The sequence below is a fragment of the Notamacropus eugenii genome, chromosome 3, assembly GCF_028372415.1.
Source record: "Notamacropus eugenii isolate mMacEug1 chromosome 3, mMacEug1.pri_v2, whole genome shotgun sequence".
NCBI lineage: Eukaryota > Metazoa > Chordata > Mammalia > Diprotodontia > Macropodidae > Notamacropus > Notamacropus eugenii.
Window position 1 is genome coordinate 311,623,383 of NC_092874.1, and position 15,783 is coordinate 311,639,165.

Here is a 15,783-nt window from a genome sequence, read left to right on the forward strand (position 1 = left end):
AATTCCTCCTCATTGGAAGTCTTTGAGCAGAGGCTGGATGGACTCTCGTTGGGTCTGTTTTGTAGCAGAGATTCCTTTGGGGATTGAGGGCAGCTTGTTTGACCTAGATGACTGCTAAAGGATTAAATTGCTCACATAGCTCTGTTAAAAGCTAGATATGTTAGAGGGCAGGTGTTATAACATAGCTGGTAGAATCACTATTTTCTCCTAATAGTGTATTTTAATTTGAAAATGCTTATTTAGTGCAATGATGCAGCATGGTACAATGGAATATATGCTGACTGACTGTTCTGTAAAATTTTACCTGTGAGACCTTGAGCAAGTCACTTAATTTCCTTGTTTTCATTTTTTTTTCCTCTGTAAAACAAGGATATTGCACTTGCTCGTCTTTTGACTTTCTGACCTGCTCTAGATCTACCATCTTATAATGTTTTGACCTTCTATTCATGTTTGGCCTGCTCAAAAACAGTGTTTTAGAACCTGAAAACTTTTTTTATAGAACCTGAAACACTGTTACTACAGAGCAATGTTTTATGCTCCCTCTACTGGATCTGAATGGAAATTCACATTATTATTATTTTTTAAAGAGTTCTGCCCCAGCGTATATCTCAGTACATTGTGGTTAGAGTGCTAGACTTGTAGTCAGTTAAAACTGAGTTCAAATTCTGCCTCCTACATTTAGCAATAACGTTGTGATCCTAAGTTACTTCCCCACATTCTTTTTCTACAAAATGGAAATGATGATACCTGTAGCTTTTCTGAAGGGTTCAGAGTGAGGAATAAACAAGATAATTTATGGAAAGCATTCTGAAAACCTTAAAGTGCTAAATAAATATCAGTCAATATCCTTATTATCATATTAAATCATTAAGTCTCATCTTCTTACCTAGGGTTTTCTTTCTCTTAATTCAAGGTAGGAGAGTATACTTGATATTTACATTTGAAAATTGTTTATTATACTCCACGAGGTAAATTTTCTGAGCATAAATCATTAGTTGGAGGGGCAGATTTTTATGTTTTTCAAGATGTTAATGTTCATGATGTTAAGAAATCTATAACGTTAACCAAAGAACTCCATTGACTTTCTGTGCTTATGGTTAAATATTTATTTGATAAAGGCAGTTAGGTGGTGCCCAATTGAACATTAGATTTGGAGTTAGGAAGATTAGAGTTCATCTGGCCTCAGAAACTTAGTAGCTGTGTGATCTTGGGCATAGCACTTTACCTCTGTTGGCCTCAGTTTTTCTATCTGTAAAATGTAGTAGAACTAAGTTACCTCATGGGGTTGTTATGAAGGCAAATGATATAAAATACATAAAGTATTTTGTAAATGTTAAATTGCTGTATAAATGCTGTCTATTACTACTGTTGCTATTTTTATTATTTTATTTTCCTAAGCAATGGTTTGGTCAATCACATATCTAATTTCTTTAACTATTATTATATTTATCAGTGTCATCTTCTTGAAGTTGGATATAGTTGCACATAAAGGTATCTTTTGTCAGTCTGTATTTACCCCCACTATTCTGCCAACTGGTAATGAAATAGTTTTGGCTTCACTGTATTTTCTAAATTCTATCTAATACTTATATATTGTTACTAAGGAATGGAAAAGGATAAAGAAGAGGGAAAAAATAATATTCTTTTGGTAACAGATATACATGAAACAATATCACAAACTCCTAGATCCAGTTGTATACCAGCAACCTTGAGAATTAAAAGAAAATGAATGTGTTAAAATATAAATTAACCAAATTAGCAATATATGAAAGAGATCTTCATCTGTTCTCAGAAAAAAAGAAATATATTAAGAGACAAGTGCATGATCAAAGCAAGGGAAGCACCCTGGTTTTCCCTGAGGGACTTAGAATTGAATTCTATTTAAAGAACAGAGAATTTTGGTACTTTAAAAATGATTTACCCCCTCAAAGAGAAAGACTCCAAACTCCTTTAATGAGACAAATATGGTTCCCATACCAAACCCATAATAAAACCAACAAGAAGAACTATAGGCCAATTTCTCTACTGCAAATTGATTTTAAAAATCATAAATAGATTCCTAGTGAAGACACTTTGGAGATATATCCAAAATTTAACTCATTATGATGCGTATGATGCAAGTCTGGGTCAATGTTAAGGAACACCTCAATCTTGGTAGGGAGTTCCTTTTTAGAAATGTCTCTCCATCAATGCCTATAGGCAATTTTACTGGAACATGTAGTTTTGGAAAGCTTCCTGGCACCTTGCAAGGTTAGGTGACTTTTCCAGGGCTACACAACCAGTTTATATTAGAGACAAGAATTGAACCCAGGTTTTTCCAACTAGGCCAGACCTCTGTTCACTCTACCATATTACTTCTCAGAATAATCAATCATATAAACAACTAAAAATTCACAATTATATTAATACATGGAAAAATTCCTTGGAAAAAATAGATCACTGCTATATTTTTAAACCTTAAAATTATAGACACAAGAGGGCCCTCTTTTAATATGATCAGAAATGAAAATCAATAATGAATAGAAAAAATTAGAAGCTTTTCTGGTAAAAGTCAGCATAAAATAAGGATTCCTTTTTAATTTCTCCACTATTATTTTATATAATCACCAAAAAAAAATTAAGGTTCTACAAATGATAGTTATAATGAAAGGGAGATGCTAAATTTAAAACCATAGGCAAAGAAAGCAAAGTTATCTTTATTTTTAGATGACACAATTTGTCTTTAAAAAAACTCCAAAGAATCAGTAAAAAAAAGTTGAGGCGATAGCTTCAGTAATTCCACAAAATCTTGATATTTCTATTTAGTACATACAAAAACTAGAAGAAAATAAATTCTATTTAAAATAACTGAAAATGCATAGAATATCTAGATGTTAGCTTCTTAAGATTGATTTACAACATATAAAACAATTCTAAAACTTTTTTATTTATTTTTAACACAGTTTATAACAGATAAGGCAATTCAAACTTTTGGTCAGGTGATACTTCTTTTTAAAGCATTTACAATATGGACCACAAAAGAATTTTTTTTAAACATTAACCAACTGAGACACAAATAATATTTATGTTGCTAACTTCACAAACTCTTGACTAATTGTCTACACAGTATTACTAAGAATTAAAGGACCCTAACTCATTGTTGTTGGTCTAAAGTCCTATGCCTAATAGCTTAATTTTAGACAACCTTTATTTTTTCCCCTCTCCCCGTCCCCCATGTCTCTTCCATTGAATAAGATTTTTCCTTTTCTCTTTTATGAGTTATAGCCTGCCCCATTCCATTGCTCCCTTTCTCTTCCCAGAATTTTCCTCCTTCACCTCTTAATTTTTATTTTATTTTATTTTATTTTTTTGGATGTGGATATCATCTCTTCTGATATAACATACCTGTACTCTCTATCTATGTGTGTGTGTATGTACAATCTCTCCAACTACCCAAATACTGACAAAAGATTCAAGAGTTGAAAATATTTTCTTTTCTTGTAGTTATGTAAACAGTTCTACTTTAGAGAGTCTTTTATGATATTTCTTTTCTGTTTACCTTTTCATGCTTCTCTTGATTCTTGTCTTGGGAAGTCAAATTTTTAAATACAGATCTGGTCTTTTCCTCAACATGAAATCTTGAAAGTCATCTATATCACTGAATGACCATTTTTTCCCTTGAAGTATTATATTCAGATTTGCTGGGTAGGTGATTCTTGGTTTCAATCCCAGTTCCTTTGACCTTTGAAATGTACCATTCCAAGCCCTTCAATCCCTTAATGTTGAAGCTGCCAGATCCTGTGTTATCCTGATTGTATTTCCACAGTACTCAAATTGTTTCTTTTTTTAAAAATTATTTAACTTTTAACATTCATTTTCACAAAATTTTGGGTTCCAAATTTTCTCCCCATTTGTCCCCTCCCCCCATCCCCAAACACTGAGCATTCTGATTGCCCCTATCACCAATCTGCCCTCTCTTCTATCATCCCTCCCTTCCCTTTTCCCCATCTTCCCTTTTGTCTTTTTAGGGCCAGATAACTTTCTATACCCCATTACCTGTACCTCTTATTTCCTAGTAGCAAGAATAGTACTCGACAGTTGTTCCTAAAACTTTGACTTCCAACTTCTCTTCATCCCTCCCTTCCCACCCATTCCCTTTGGGAAGGCAAGCAATTCAATATAGGCCATATCTGTGTAATTTTGCAGATGACTTCCATGATAGTCATGTTGTGTAAGACTAACTATATTTCCTTCCATCCTAACCTGCCCCCCATTGCTTCTGTTCTCTCTTTGCATCCTGTCCCTCCCCAAGAGTGTTGACTTCAAATTGCTCCCTCCTCCCACTGCCCTCCTTTCCATCATCCCCCCCACCCTGCTTATCCCCTTCTCCCCCACTTTCCTGTATTGTAAGATAGGTTTTCATACCAAAATGAGTGTGCATTTTATTCCTTCCTTTAGTGGAATGTGATGAGAGTAAACTTCATGTTTTTCTCTCACCTCCTCTCTTTTTCCCTCCACTAAAAAGTCTTTTGCCTGCCTCTTTTATGAGAGATAATTTGCCCCATTCCATTATTCCCTTTCTCCTCCCAATATATTTCTCTCACTGCTTAGTTTCATTTTTTTAAGATATGATCCCATCCTATTCCATTCACTCTGTGCTCTCTGTCTCTGTGTGTGTGTGTGTGTGTGTGTGTGTGTGTGTGTGTGTATGTAATCCCACCCAGTACCCAGATACTGAAAAGTTTCAAGAGTTACAAATATTGTCTTTCCATGTAGGAATGTAAACAGTTCTACTTTAGTAAAGTCCCTTATGACTTGTCTTTGCTGTTTACCTTTTCATGCTTCTTTTCATTCTTGTGTTTGAAAGTCAGATTTTCTTTTCAGCTTTGGTCTTTTCATCAAGAATGCTTGAAAGTCCTCTATTTCATTGAAAGACCAATTTTTCCCCTGAAGTATTATAGTCAGTTTTGCTAGGTAGGTGATTCTTGGTTTTAGTCCTAGTTCCTTTGACTTCTGGAATATGATATTCCATGCCCTTTAATCCATTGAAGCTGCTAGATCTTGTGTTATCCTGATTTATTTCCACAATACTTGAATGGTTTCTTTCTAGCTGTTTGCAATATTTTTTCCTTGACCAGGGGACTCTGGAATTTGGCCACAATGTTCCTAGGAGTTTCTCTTTTTGGATCTCTTTCTGGTGGTAATAGGTGGATTCTTCCAATATTTATTTTGCCCTCTGGTTCTAGAATCTCAGGGCAGTTTTCCTTGATAATTTCATGAAAGATGATGTCTAGGTTCTTTTTTTGATCATGGCTTTCAGATAGTGCCATAATTTTTAAGTTGTCTCTCCTGGATCTGTTTTCCAGGTCAGTTGTTTTTCCAATGAGATATTTCCCATTATCTTCCATTTTTTCATTCTTTTGGTTTTGTTTTGTGATTTCTTGGTTTCTCATAAAGTCATTAGCCTCCAGCTGTTCCATTCTAATTTTGAAAGAACTATTTTCTTCAGTGAGCTTTTGAACCTCCTTTTCCATTTGGCTAATTCTGATTTTTAAAGCATTCTTCTCCTCATTGGCTTTTTGAACCCCTTTTGCCAATTGAGTTAGCCTATTTTTCAAGGTGTTATTTTCTTCAACATTTTTTGGGGTCTCCTTTAGCAAGGTGTTTACCTGCTTTTTATGCTTTTCTTGCATCTCTCTCATTTCTCTTCCCACTTTTTCCTCCACCTCTCTAACTTGATTTTCAAAATCCTTTTTGAGCTCTTCCATGGCCTGAGCCCATGGTATATTTATTTTGGGTATGTGGGATACAGAAGCCTTGATTTCTATGTCTTTCCCTGATGGTAAGCATTGTTCTTCCTTATCTGAAAGGATGGGAGGAGACACCTGTTCACCAAGAAAGTAACTTTCTATGGTCTTATTTTTTTTTCCCTTTTCTGGGCATTTTCCCAGCCAGTGACTTGACTTCTGAGCTTCCTCTTCACACCCACCTCGCCTCCAGATCTGCCCAGCCAGCGCTTAGGGTCTGAGATTCAAATGCTGCTTCCCAGTCTCAGGGCTTTCAGCGGAGGTGGGGCTGCTATTCAGTGTGAGATTAAGTTCAGGTGCTCAGGTGGGGACAGGGCCACCACATGGGGCTCAGTTCCCTCAGGGGGTTTATGTGGAGACCTTCAACAATGAATCTGGGCTCCTGCCTGCTTTGGGAGCCCTTGTCTGCTGCAGCCTCTGCTGCTGCCTCTCGAGGGGGCCTGAGTTATGGGGACACCCCACTCCTGTCTCAGCGAGCCAAAAAGACTCTCCCAGTGACTTTTATCACCTGTGGGTGGAGGGACCTGCGCTGCTTCTGGAGATTCTGTCCCTGAAGCCTGCTCAGATCTGCTCCTCTCGGTGCTGCGTGGCCAAGGCAGGGCTGGGTTCTGCTCTGGGTCCAGGGTGCGACGGACCTTTCAGGTCAGTTTTTCAGGTCTCTCTGGAACAGTAATCTCCTCTCCTCCATTGGTCTGTGGCTTCTGCTGCTCCAGAATTTGTTGGGTGTTCTTCTTTACAGGTAATTTATGGGCTGTGGTTTTGGAACTAGCATATGTGTGTCTTTTTACTCCTCCATCTTGGCTCCTCCCCCCCTCAAATTGTTTCTTTCTGGCTGCTTGCAGTATTTTCTCCTTGATCTGGGAATTCTGAAATTTGGCCACAACATTCCTAGGAGTTTCTCTTTTTGTGTCTCTTTCAGGAGGTGATCGGTGAATTCTTTCAATATCCATTTTGCCCTCTGATTCTATAACATCAAGGCAGTTTTCCTTGATAATTTCATGGAAGGTAGTCTCTAGGCTCTTTTTTTGATCATGGCTTTCAGGCAGTCCTATAATTTTTAAATTATTTCTCCTGGATCTATTTTCCAGGTCAGTTGTTTTTCCAATGAGATGTTTCATATTATCTTCTATTTTTTCAAATTTTTGGTTTTGTTTACTAAGTGCTTGGTTTAACTTAAAGTCATTCGTTTCCCTGAACTCAATTCTCTCTTTCAACGAATTATTTTGTTCAGTGAGCTTTTGCACCTTCTCTTCCATTCGGGTAATTCTGCTTTTTAAAACCTCCTTTTCCTTGTTGACTTTTTGGACCTCTTTTTCCAATTGAGTTAGCCTCTTTTTAAAGCTGGTATTTTCCTCAGCATTTTTTTGGTTCTCCTTTAGTAAGCTGCTAACTTGTTTTTTAAGGTCTTCTATTGCCTTTGGAGGCAGAGACCTTGACTTCCTCTGACAGTATGCCTTGTTCTTCCTCATCTGAAAGGATGGGGGGAGATACCTGTTCCCCAAGAAAGTAACTTTCTATGGTCTTATTTTTTTCCCTTTTTTGGGCATTTTCCCAGTTAGTTACTTGACTTTTGAGTTTCCTCTCCACACCCACCTCACCTCCAGTTCTGCCAAGCCAGCACTTGGGGACTGAGATTCAAATGAGCTGCTCCCAAGCCTCAGGCAGTTTTAGGCAGTTGGCAGGGCTGCTATTCAGTGTGAGATTAAGATCAGCTGCTCAGGTGGGGCCAGGGCCGCCACTCTCCCTCAGGGTCTTTTTGATGAGACCTTCAACAATGGATGTGGGCTATTGCCTGCTTTGGGAGCCCTATCTGCTGCTGCCTCCTGAAGAGACCTCCTGAGACACTTTGCTCCCCTCTCAGCCAGCCAAAAAGACCCTCTCGCTCACTTTTGGTGCCTGTGGGTTGAGGGATCTGCGCTGCTGCTGGAGATTCTGTCCCTGAAGCCTGCTCGGATCTGCCCTTTTTGGTGCTGTGTGGCCAAGGCAGGGCTGGACTCTGTTCCACGTCCAGTGCGTGCGACAGACCTTTCCCATTGGTCTTTCAGGTCTCTCTGGGATAGAAATCTCCATTCCATTGTTCTGTGGCTTCTGCTGCTCCAGAATTTGTTGAGAGTTCTTCTTTACAGGTATTTTATGGGCTGTGGGGTAGGAGCTAGCATATGTTTATCTTTCTACTCTGCCATCTTGGCTCCTCCCCATCTAAAACTTTCTAAAAAGAAAAATGAGAGGTATATATTGCTCATGATTAGGTCAGGCTAATATAATTAAATTAATAATGTTGCTGAAATTAATTTATGGATTTAGCTCTATATTAATAAAACTACTGAGGGGTAACTTTATAGAATTATGCAAAATTAAATTCATCTAACATTTATTAAGCACCTACTGTATGTAAAGCTCTGTGTTGGCTGCAAAATATTCAAAGGCCTTTCTTGGTATATCAGGGTGCTTATTTCTAAGGGCATGATGGAAAATATAACATATATGCAAGTAAATACAAATAGATAAAAAGTAACAGAAAGCAATTTCAGGAGGAAGAAAATACTAAAAGCATGGAAGGGCAGGAATGATTTTGTGTAGGAGCTAGTCCTTGAACTTTTTTTAAAGTTTACTATTTATTCAGGTTAAAGTAACTGAGGTTATACCTTGTACTGAGATTGATAAAGAGGAAAAACAGAGGAAAATTATAGCTATTGGAAGAGATATGGAAAAACAGACATGCTAGTACCCTCTTGTACCAATGAGTTGGTTCAACCATTCTTTTTTCAAAAAATTAATGTTTTCCCCAATTATACGGAAAATAATTTTTATTATTAATTTAAAAGTTTTTTAGCTACAAGTTCTTTGCCTTTTCTCCCTTCCCTTTCTTGCTCATTGACACAGCAAACAATTTGGTATAGGTTATATGCAGGTTCAATCTTCTGTAAAACAGTTTATAACTATATTTTTGTAAGTCACTAAACTATCTACCCCTTGATCTAGTGATACTACTATTAGACTTGTACCTCAATGAAGTCAAGTACAGAGGAAAGGATCATTATCTTTAAAAATATTGTAGCACTTTTTGTTATAGCAAAGAACTTGAAGTAAAAGTATCCATCTGTTGGGGAATGACTGAACAAACTGCAGTGGAATTTTATTTTATTTCATCATAAGATATGTGTAATGACAGATTGAGAGAAAGGTAAGAGAGACTTGAATGAATTCATGCAGAATGAGGTTAGTAGAACCGGGAGAACAATTTGGCAATTACTGTAACAGTAATGTGATGGGAATCATCTCTGAAAGACTTGAGAACTCTGACTAAATTGCAATCAGTCATACCTACAAAAGAGTGAGGATGAATCATACCTTCCATTCCTTAGCAGAAAGGCAGTAAACTAGGGGTTCCAGAATGAAATGTGTTCTCAGACATGACTAACGGGTTGATCTATTCTGGCTGACTATGTATATTTCTTAGAACGAAACAGATTTATTTCGAGGTGGGAAGAATAGTGACAGACAGGGTAAAAAAAGAAAGTGTTATGATTATTTTATTCATTGAAATTAAATTATATCGAAATGAGTGCTAAACCAGTTTAAGTGCTTGTATTGATGTTCATTATTAAGTTTTGAATAAAATATCTAATTTATTTTTTAGTAATTCCGTGGTATAGAGATGAGGAAGGAACAAATTCTAGAATTATAGAGCCATTTGTTCAAAGGCACTGAACTGGGGAATTGAATGTCATGTATATGTAGTAATTATATAGTTTGAACTGGGATGGGAGTATGTTAAGGAGAATAATATGAAATAAGATTGGAAATGTTATTGGAAGCCAGATGGTAGAAGGCTTTAAGTAATAACAATTCATCAGGAGCTCAAAAAATAAATAAAAACCCTGCAATATTCAGAGAAATGATAATAATAGCGTCAATAAACCCCCTCAAAGCTCAATACATCATCCATACTATGACAGAGGTTTTAATGGCAGAATAAGGCTGTAGTAGTCAGGGTGATGTATCCCAAGGATTTGGTATATCCTGAGGCTGTTATGGTAGTTGTGAAGGCCAGACATGAACCCTGAAATGCTTGCCAGTTAGACACTGGACTAAGATAAGGCTAGCATTCTGACCAGAGATACCTTGGAATTTGAAATGTAGGTGGGGTGGCGTAGAATTGCTGGCTGGTCATCCTCAAAACTGTGTTGATGATCACTTTGACAAAGTGGACATCAGAAAGAATTGCTCTTTCATGTTCTAGTAACAGAAGTGAGCAAGGTACATTGGAACAAGTCAAAAGTGCCAGCAACCCACCTGCTGGAAGGGCTTCATTACAAATGGTTCTGACCAGTAAAGTGGGCAGACTAGGAGAGCACATGAAATAAACTGAAGGCAAGGACTTCATATTGCTTTTTGTCAATGGTACCTTCAACTTCAAACCACAGCTATGTGGTATTGTTGACCAGTAGGAGGCAATTATAAAATATAATTTAATATCTATACCTGAGTCAGTGGAAATGAGAGATCAAGTCACAGAACTACAAAAATCTGATGCAGAAAAAGTTGAAGACTTTGAGGTCATTGAAAATCTTTACTCAAGTCACACACCACCAATTATACCTAACAACTAAATAGATGGCAAAAATTGTACTGAGATCTTAAACAGTTCTGAAAACCTGATGAACATAATTGATTGTGATTCTGCAAAGCCCTATTTGAGTTTAATTGCATGAAGCCAACTGGTAGATTAATTTTACTAAAATAATAACTTTAATAATTTGGTATGTCCTATAACCCTTGTGAATGAACTTATTCTTCCTCAGTATTTGATGCAGGGTAATATATACATCTGAACTCCACTGAAAAGTTTAATGAATGGTAATAACAAATTAGGAATAAGAGAACCATGACAGTACTTCACCTCAAAACTGTACTGCAAAATAGTAATCAAACTTTTTTGGTACTGGTTAAAAAAAATTGAATTTGTTCAGTTGAAATAAGTCTAAAAGACATAAAACATGGTGGCCCAGTATTCAATAAATCCCAGAAGATGAGGCTTGTGCCCTTTATTCAACAAAAATTGTTGGAAAAAGTAGGAAAGTGTTTGGCAGGAATTAAGTTTACACCAGTCTTACTCTCTACAGCACAGTCAATATATGTAAATATAAAAATTCACAGTACATCTTAAAAATTTAGGAAGAGTCAAGGAAGTACCATGAGTAGGAAGAGAATTTTTAATAAAATAACAATTTATCATGAAAGACAAAATTGAAAAAATCAGTTGAGTAAAATTTTAAAAGCTCTTGCATCAATAAAATCAACTCAGGAAAAATATAAAGAGAAATTATAATGTGGAGGGATAAATTTGCCTGAAAAATCATTTTGAAAAGTTTCATATTTAAGATATCTAGGAAGGTTATTTAAAATATCTGATCTGAGGTCATTCCCCAATAGTAGTAGTAACAGTAGTTAGGTTATGAAGAAAGTTTCCAAAAGAATTGCAAACCTTCTTTAACCTTATGGAAATGATATAAATCACCAATAAAAATGCAAATTAAAACAACTTTTAGGTTTCTCCTCATACACAGAAAATTAGCTAAAATGGCAAAAACAAAATATTTTTGATGAGGTGTGGGAAGGCAGGTGCACAGGTACAATCCAACAAGCATTTGTTAGGTTCCTATAGCAGCTTGATAGTGGTTGCTAGAGACATAAAACCTGACCTCTCAGGTATCTTAAATTCTGCTGAGGATGGAAAACAAACAAGAATATATATATAGAACAATGATCACAAAATGTTTATATATTTGCAAAATAAATAGTGTAGAGGGATGAGGGAAGGTAGAGAAGAACTCAGATAATGAGGAGTCCCTTGCAGAAGGTGATGCTTCAGATACATCTTGTTTAGAACAAGAAGTAGCAGGTTCTCTGGATGGTTACTTCTCCTGCTGAGGGACATTGGGTGGAGGACTGTTGACAAGTTGCAATTTACATGTTATTCCAGTTCTTGTCTGGCATGTAATCTGATTATTTTTTTCCTTTAAAAAAAAATAAGATTTAATGCAAAAAGAAATCCTATTCAGAAAGCATATTTTTATGTTTTTCTCATGCATCATTTCTTGTCATATTTTAAAGCTTTTAGGAAATACCTTTCGAAGAAATATTCTAGCACATTTTTCATGCATCTCCTACATATTTGACCATATGCAAATATTTATGGAACAAAGTGTTAAATGAGTTGAAAACCTCATATGAGTGAGGAAGCCAGTTTAAGTAGGTCAGGAGAAAACCTAAAATAAAAAGTCTAATGGGAAGAAATAGCAACTGACTAGAAAATCAGTTGAGCCAGCCCTTGATTATCAGCAGTAATGTGGAAAATGAAATTCAAAAATAACCACAAACCTGATTTTAGCCAGTATTTATAAACCCCTTATTTCCTCAAATCATCTCCCAGAGTTATTAGATTATAGGAGTATTAGTTGAGATTATTAATAAAGGAATTTCATTTTGTCCCAGAATTTGAAAATGAGCATTGGCATTCAGTAAAGGATGAATAGAAAAAAGAAAATACCATGTGCTATATTCAAAGAAAATGAAGTTTAACAACTATATTTTTATGTTCAAATATCAATATATTAAAATATTTTGCTTTCAGCTTTTTCACTCTTAGAAATATGTAGTCTTTGAATCAGTTTGTTTTATCTTCCATTTGTCCTAATTGACCTTAAAATATTGTACTTGATATTCTATAATAATTACCTGCAAGTAACTGATTAGTCTGACTGTTACTTATCTCTTAATTGCCAAATCTAGAGACCTTTTTTTAGTACATATCCTTTTTGACTTTTCTACATTTGGCATTGACAATCTTCTCTTCCTAGATACCATACTTCCTGGGTTTTCATGTCCCTGCTTTCTTGGTTCTGTTTTCTGTTTTACTACTCTTTCTTAGTGTCCTTTGCTGGATCTTTATTGATGTGTCTCATACTCTTTTCTTACCCCCTAACTGTGTTTAGCTACAGTGCTCTGTACTGGGCTCTTGTCTCTACAGTACCTTCTTTTCCCCTGATCTCATTTGCTCCTATGAATGTATTCTTTGTAGATGACTCTCCCTAGTGTTTTTTCTGAGCTTGATTCTCTCAACACTGGAAATCATTACTTTTTCCTTTGGAAAAATAATTTCCTTTGCCATCATCAGCATCTAGTGCTGACTAATTCCCAGCGTTGGGCAATGAACCCCAGAGCCCCAGTAGAAGTAGGCCTCCCCCACATCCCAATGGTTTTGCTGCCATCCTAGCCCCTGTTGTCAGCATCCCTTTGGCACTGTCAGATGGTTCAGTATCAGAAAGAGATATCGTTATCAGTAGCAAAGATACTAAAAGAGATGCATTGCCATCTATTTTGCTTCTGTTCTATATGAATCATTAGTTTATCTTAGACTTTTAGTTGAAACTTATGTGTATTTTTTCTCCCATTAGAGTATTAGCTCTTGAGAGCAGACTAGACTGTCTTTTCTGTCTGTATTTCTAGAATTTAGTACAGTGCTTTCCACATAGTTAAAGCCTCGTAAATGCCTTTTTATCTATTAATTATTAATTATCTTATATAAATTATTATATATTAGTTATCTATTATTATCTAATAATTAATTATCTATTAATTTCTTATCAACTGCCTATGGGATATTTTAAATTCACATATCCATTCACATTTCCAAAACACAACTCTCTATCTTTTTATATTAACCGAATCTACTTCCTAAATTCTCTATTTCTTTAGCAGTTATTACCATATGTGTAGTCATTTAGCTTCAAAAATCTCAGTCATCTTCACTCTCCTTTTCCCACCCCTTTCCTCCAACACAATCAGCTGTCTCCTCAGTTCTACCACAACATTTCTGGAATCTGCCCCTTTTTCACATCCATCACTCTAGTCTGGCCATCATAACCTCTCACCTGACCTATTGCAATAGATATTTAGTTGGTCTTCTTGTTTCCAAGCTCTTCTCACTCGTTTTTCCTCCGTAAAATTTCCATAGTGATATTCCTAAGTGAAAAGTCTAACCATGTCTTTCCCTTCATCCTGAAGCACTGTTGACCCTATATGCTTCTAGAATAAAATATAAAACTGCTGGGCATTTAAAGCACTTCACCATCTCGCTATTGTCTCCTTTCTAGGCTTCTTGAACTTTAGTCTCCTTCTGCTGTACAGTGAAAATCTCAAGTGATAGCACAGTATAGGAAAATAGGCTAAAGGTAAGGCAAGAGTAAGGTCATATTCCAGGATACATTGCTTACCATAGTGTAGATTTAATTGATCTGCGTGGTTAAGGTCAAGATGTTTTATTGTACTTCTCAAGACAATAAATTCCAGGATGACATTTACGTTTTAAATAAAGGCATCCTCATGGAGACTTTGTGCTAAAGTGCCTTAATTTTATTGTTGTTTCATAGAAAAATGCAGCGAATAGTTAATAGCTGTATATTTTTTAAATTATGTGCTCAAAAATGTGTTTAATACTGTACTTAGGTAACTTTGAGTGAACTGCCAAGGCTTGGGATGTTAGCATTACAGTATTATTTTTTGCAAAGTACAAAAATTGAGTGCATCAACAAACTGATAAATCTAAGAGTGCGAAATTATAGTGCGCTCTTTTTATACTATATTTTGGATTGTTCATAACATTGTTTACCATGTCAGGAAATGTCCTCTAAGAGTTTACTAAAGTAATAAAGTTTCAGAAACACAAAATCTCTCTACGGCTTTTGGCTTTTAAATTCCTGCAGACTGATCATTTCCCTACCCTTTCTTTAAAAAAAGAGATTTTTGTAGTTTGTTGAAATGGGGAAAAAAATCAAAGCTCTTCTCGGTGGCTTGTTTTGCAATAAAATAGTGAAGCATATTGTTTTTTGGAGAAAATAACAGATTTGTTGAACATGTATTTAGTTATATAAGAGATTTTTCCCCTCTCTGGGGTCTATATAACAAGTTGAGTAAACTTTTTCGCTGTACACATGTGGTTTACATATCACTGGACTTAAAACAGGAAAAGGTGAATTAAAGATCAGACATAGTAAGCATACATGGAGAAGCAAATTCCAGTTACAAAACATATCCCTTCATTTTCCTCTGGTATCAGTTAAGAAGATAAAGGTATGTATGGCTCAGTTTCTCTAGGTATGTGTTGATTACCCAGTTTTACATGCTAAGGATCTAATTTGGTTCGTTTGTGATTTTTTTTCTATTTCAAAAGTAATTGTCCGTTAATATAGTAAGTATAAAATCACATTTTTGTTTATTATAAAATCACCCCAAGTATCATACTAGGTCACTAAGGGAGGGAGTATGCATTTATAATTGTTAAAGTCTAATTTTATTTGCCTTAATTCCCTGATCTAATTTGAAAATCCAAGAGAGCTGGACCTGGAGTCAGGAAACTGGCATTTAAATCCGGGTCTTTCTGGCTGCTGATTGATTGACTGTACGACCCTGAGCAAAGCTGTTATAAACTTTGTATTGCCTTTGTACTTGTATTTGTATTACCTTTGTAATCTGTGCATTACCTACCTCACAGGGATGTTGTGAGGAAAGTACTTGGTCAGATTTTAAAATGTTAGGAATTATAATTGTTAAGAAGAATTATTTAAATAGATTTTTATTACCTAGAGAACTTTAAATAGAACAAGTTTTTTTATAAAAAAAAATGAATACTTTGCATCAGACTTTAACTTTTGCTATTTTAGTTTGAAGGTTGGTTTGTAGTAAGGAGCACACTGAATTGGAGTCAATGGACGTTGGTTCCAGTCTTGTCTCTGCTAATTCCTCCCTGGGTCATCTAGAGCAAATTACTTAACCTCTTGAGACTCTGTTTCCTTTATCTGTAGAAAGAAAGAGGTCAGGCTAGTTGCCATTCTAAGAACGATATTAGCACTGACTCCCAAGATCCTCGGATGGTTTTATAAAACTACATGTTATTCCTAGAAAAGCAACCTTGGCTTAATTTCTCCTCTCTCAT

The 15,783-nt window shown here is 35.8% G+C and overlaps 1 protein-coding gene across 8 annotated transcripts in view; it reads left to right on the plus strand.

The window, feature by feature from the left end:
- The window catches only part of MLLT3 (MLLT3 super elongation complex subunit), a 319,195-nt gene that overhangs the window by 217,300 nt on the left and 86,112 nt on the right, over nucleotides 1–15,783 (plus strand). The gene's annotated exons all lie outside the window — the stretch shown is intronic.